A 6000-nucleotide genomic window follows, 5' to 3' on the forward strand; every position below is an offset into this window, starting at 1 on the left:
CCATACTAGACCAAAAAAACCTAAAATCCATCACAAAAGTACTGCTACCTTTCTCCTTCATATCTTTGCTGTTGTAAACCTTTGACCCTCTCACCTAGCTACCTGGTTTTTCTCCCTTATCCAACATGAAAAACCTTAAATTTCCAAAAACTCGCCTGAACCTAGCTATCTAGCCTAAAATCCTTTACATTCCAGTCATCTCTTGACTATGATTTCATAGAGAGAGCCCTCTCTGGTTTGGTAGGGCTATCTACCAAACCAAATGCTTGGTCTGTAGTTACCTCCATCGATTCCTCTCAGCCTGGGACATTGTGGGGGATAAAATTTTGGCATCATTTCCAAGGAAATGAATGTTATATCATTCCTAGGGTTAGTTTTATTAGTGCTTTCAAGACCAATTCTGTGGGTGACAGATTCCAGTATCCAAAGGAAGGCTGATTTAAGTAATCACATCAAGTTCAAGGTATAAAAACTCTAGCTCCTAAAAGATACACGAGGTCAAATCCTAACCCAAATCCACTTACTATTTTTGTTTATCTAGAGAAGTTACTTAAGAAACTCAAAACTCCTATTCCTGAAAGTGAACCTATAAAATTGGTATAAAGTACATCTCTTCCTAATCAATTATTGACTTTTGAAGATATTTATTTTGATATTCAGTTTGAGCAATCTTTGTTTCGATCTAGATATGATTATTCCCTTTCGGAAGTGGTTTTTGATCCTATTAGGTTTGACTCCTACCTCCCTTCTGCTAATTCTCTCTCTTCCAAATTTGATCACTATTTGTGGTTAAATATTGATAAACTTCAAATATTACTGAACCAACTTCAATTCACTACCGAAAAAATTTACATTGAATATTAGCTTGAAAACCTGACTACTACTTCATTCTCTACTTCATCTCCAAACACATCAGCTATATCATCTGCCATTGTTAGTTTACCACTATCTCTGCTAGTGTTATCATCTCCATCAACACAACCTATTGTAATACCTACACAACCCATTGTAGTACATCTACTACCTCCTCTAGTAGTCATGGCATGATTTGCTCCTTTATTATTACCTAGTCAACTTGCTGCCCTACCTCAGAAATATGGTCAAAGACTCCCTCTTTTTCATGGAACATCAGAGATCATAGCTCAGCAACATGTTGGCAAACTAATAGATTTTATTGACCTTGAAGAGGTTGATGAGGGGGATGCAAAGATGAGAATCATAGCTCAGATATTTTCTGGACATGTGCAGAAATGGTTTCGCAGTTTGGGAGCCAATTCCATCAATAGCTCCCAGCGGTTGATAGAGTTATTCCTGGCACGGTGGTAGGAGAAGAAAAATCCGTTACAGATTTTAACCAAGTACAGTGCTATGAAAAGAAACCCAAATGAGATAGTGCAAGAGTTTACAACACGATTCAATCTGGTTTATAATTCCATTCCTAATGACATCAAACCTCCCCCTGGTTTAGCCCTCCTCCACTATCCTGATGCCTTCGATCCAGACATGGCATATAAACTTAGGGAGAGAGATCCTGCAACTTTGGAAGAAATGTAGCGTAATGTTGTAAGTGTGGCAGCCAATTTTCCTATCAAAAAGTCCAAAATCAAACTAGAGAAACCTGAGAAGAAATTCACTATTAAGGAGGAGTAATCTTCTTCTTTTGACGTAAAGATTGACACTCTGATTAAAAAAATGGAAAGGATGATGGACAAGATGACTATTGTTGATAGACAAGAGGAGCCTTCGATAAGGAATCTAAACTAGAGGGGCCAACAACAATCACAGTTTTGAAATAAGAAGAAAGAATAGAAAAATCAGGATCCTCAAGGACAGATCAGAACACCATTTTAGCAAAACTACACATAAGGCCCGAAATATGATGAAGAAGAAATTGCTGAGGCTAATCATTTCTTTGAGGAAGATGAGTCACCTAGGATTTTGACTAAGGAAAATCAGCTTTGTCATGAATCAAGAACACCAAATGATCAGCAACTTGTCCTTGCCAATTATGATTCATGGGCAACGCAAACCGGAGTATCAAAGGGGATATCAGAATGCCCTCAATCATTTGCAAAAACAATACAACTTGAGGAGCAGAAATGTCCCTGTTAGATTACATCAGAAAAGGAAAAATGTTTAGAAAGATACACCGGATAAAGAAGCAGCTCATGTAGATCAAAGTAGAGAAAACAATTTTTCATTTTGAGTCGGGATAAAAATAATGAAGCTTCTACCAGCAATGTGAGGAAGGACAAGGAGGTTCAAACTGAAAGTCAGAAAAAGGAATTTGAAGCCAAAGGATAGCTTGAAACGAAGGAAACTACAGTAAAAGAGGTAGACAAACAATCCAATCTGCTTAGCTTAGAGAATGAAATTTCCAATTGAAGGTTTCAATTCCTCTAACTAATCTAGTCAATAATGAAAAGTACAAATTCCAGATTGCTAAGATGTTGAAAGTAGATCAAATGTTAGATACTGTCAATGTTGCCGATGATGAGCCTAAAATTTTATTTGGTCCAGTTGTAGAGGGAAGTCCTGAGGATAATGAAGTTCCCTATTTCTATCTTAGTTTGAAACTCCATGAGTTTATACTCCATAATGCCATGTTAGATTCCGGCGCCTCACATAACCTGATGCCAATGCCATGTTAGGTCCCTCTACTACTAGTGTAACCCCTTATTGTTATTAGTGGAACCCCCTTATTATATTTTTGTTCCCATGTAGTCCACATATTGTTATTCTTGTGCCCCATAAAATCCCACTATTGTTATTATTGTGCAGTTACATTATTATTGTTATGTCAGCTCTGATTGTATTATGACCCCTTATACTCCTATATATAGAAAGGAGGTCTTTGCATTTCTATCACCCAAGAATTGTTCATTTGTGTAATGCAAAGGAGGTTGCCCCCTTGAAGAGGCTTATTTCTAAGATGTTCATCTATCTTTTATATCTTTTTGTGAGCTAGTTTCATAACATTTGGTATCAGAGCTTTGGATTCTAGGGTTTTGCTACTCCAAACAGGTCATCATGGAATTTTCGCTATAATGTTTTTTTTGCGACATTTTAGAAGCTAAAAAATAAAACCATTTAGGCTGAAATCATTTTGAAATTCGGGTCTGAATATCAAAGCTTGTCTCGCTATATTTTCGGAGATATGATCTGAGGAAGTTTGGGTTTTTGCAGGCTCCTAAATTACATTCCAAACAGGTGACCTAGGGAAAATCATCACAACTTTTGTTCTGAGCATCAGATTGAAATTTCATAAGAATTTTCAGAAATAGGATGGCTTGTAGCTTCTTGTATATCAGTATCAGATACTAAGGTCGAAACAGTAACACGTGGAACTTCGTACAAGTTCGCTCTACTGAACTAGTCTATAATCAGGTCACCATGGGAGATTTGACATAACTCTTCCTTGGAAAATGAAATCCTGATCAAACTTGCGGGGTTAGAAAGAGGACTCAAAGGGATACTGTAGGACGGTATTTCAGATATTCAAAATTTGCAATTATAGAGATAAAATAGATTCAATATCGAGCTATTACAAAGTGAAAAAAAGGTGTGTATTTTTTTTAAAATTTTGCATAAGATTGGTTTGAAAAATTAGTTTGAAGGAATTCAAAGGGAATAGTGAAGAATTATTAGCATTAATTGATGCCCCGAAGAAAGAAAATTGAAACATAGAGTAAGCAACCTGAAATCTATAGCATGAATTGTGAAGAAGAGGAAGAAATGCAACATGAGATATCAAAATTATAAGACCAAGTACAACAAATTTCACTCTCACAAAAGGTAATTGAAGCCAAGATGAATGGCATGGAAGCTAATATGAATGGCGTGCAAGTTAAGATGGATGGTGTGGAAGCTAAGATGGATGGCATGGAAGCTAAGATGAATGGCATGGATGCTAAGATGAATGACATGGACGCTAAGATGGAAGAATTGAAGATAAATTTGAATAAGTTGCTACAATAAATGGTTACTAATGGTGAAAGTGTAGTAAAGGAAACTCATGATGAGAACAAAAGAAATGTTAATCATGATTTCATAGACTCTAATGTTGGATTGAAGACCCACCATGTTCCAAAAATCGATATGAGGAAGTTTGATGGCAAGGATCTTGGAACATGGATACTACAGATGGAGCAATTTTTTGATCTCCATAATGTGAAAAACACACAAAAGGTACATATTGCAACTTTATATTTGGAACCAAATCAGTTTGTATGGTATCAATGGCTTTGCTCTCGTAAACAATTTTCACTTGGGAAATTTTTACGGAAGAAATGGTAGCACATTATGAGGATTCAAAAAGAAAAACCTTTTTTAGCCAATTGATAAATCTCAAACAAAAGGGTTCAATGATGGAGCATATTGAGGACTTCCAAAAATTGAACATAAGGGTAAAATATATTCTAGAGGAGCATAGGATTGATGTGTTCATAGGGACTTTAAAGGATAATATCCAACATGAGGTTCGCTTTTGGGAACCTGATTCATTGGCGAAGGCATTTAGGTTAGCAAGAAAAATGGAGAGCAAAATTATGGCAACCAGGAAGCCTACCACTCACAACTATAAAGATGGAAGTGTTGTTTCCCCTAGCCTTCCACAACCTACAACGTTGACGCCACAAAAATTGGAAGAAAATAGAGTAAAAGGTCTTTGTTACAGTTGTGATCGAAAATACACTAAAGGTCATAAGCATGCTGAGAAGAAATTATTCTACATAGATCGTGAAGAGGAGGAATAAAAAGAACAAGAAATGTTAAAAGAAGAGGATATACTCCTGGAACAAACCCTAGATAAAGAAGAAATGAATCCAACCATATCTTGTAATGCATTTGCTGGAATTACCACTCCTCAAACTATCGAGATAGAAGGACATATCAAGAAGAAAAAGGTAATAGTGTTGGTTGATTTGGGAAGTACCCATAATTTTATTCATTGTAAGCTAGCCAAGGAATTGAATTTCTTCCTATATGTAGCACTAGAGTGTCAAGTGATGGTTACAAGTGGAGGAACCATAAATTTCTCTAGAAAGTGCCATAATATCAAGCTATCCATTGGAAAATATGTATTGAATAACCCAATGCTTTCCATTCCAATGGGTGGTGATGATGTTGTACTAGGAGTCCAATGGCTACAATCCTTGGGTACAATGGCTTTTAATTTTCAAGAAATTTTCATGAAATTTTGTGCGGAAGGAACGGAAGTTGAATTAAGGGGTATTGCAGGGAAACCAGGAAAGGTAATCAGCTCTAATGGTGTGAAAAAGCTTCTAAAGAAGGAACAACGAGGTGTAATTGCACAATTATGTTCGCTGGAGGTTCCCACATCGAAATCATCTATTTCTCCAAATCTCCAAAAAGTCTTGGACAATCATTCCAAGGTATTTGAGACTCCCAAAGGCCTCCCACCTATTTAGGATCATGATCATGCTATTCATTTGATTCCAGGAAGTGTTCCTCCAAACATCAGGCCATACAGATATCCCTATGCCCAAAAGAGTGAAATTGAACGTATGGTTACAGAAATTCTAGAGGCTGGTATAATTCAACCTAGTCAAAGTTCTTTCTCTGCTCAAGTAGTATTGGTACACAATAAGGATGGATCATGGCACATGTGTCCTGATTATAGGGAGCTCAACAAGCTCACTATTAAAGATAAATTTCCCATTCTTGTCATTGATGAATTATTGGATGAATTGTATGGATCAATTTACTTCATCAAGTTGGATCTTCTTTCAGGATATTATCAAATCAGAATGAAGACTGAAGACATTATGAAAACAACAATTAAACTCATGAGGGTCATTATGAATTTTTGGTCATGCCTTTTGGCCTTACCAATGCACCTTCTACATTTCAAGGTTTTATGAATTCCATTTTCAAACCCTTCCTTAGAAAATTTGTGTTAGTATTTTTTGATGATATACTGATCTACAACAAGTCTTGGAAGGATCATGTTCAACATGTTGACAAGGGGCTCAACCTATT

The sequence above is a fragment of the Pinus tabuliformis genome, chromosome J (genome assembly GCF_031772625.1).
Source record: "Pinus tabuliformis cultivar Carrire ecotype Pingquan chromosome J, CPIR1, whole genome shotgun sequence".
Taxonomy (NCBI): domain Eukaryota; kingdom Viridiplantae; phylum Streptophyta; class Pinopsida; order Pinales; family Pinaceae; genus Pinus; species Pinus tabuliformis.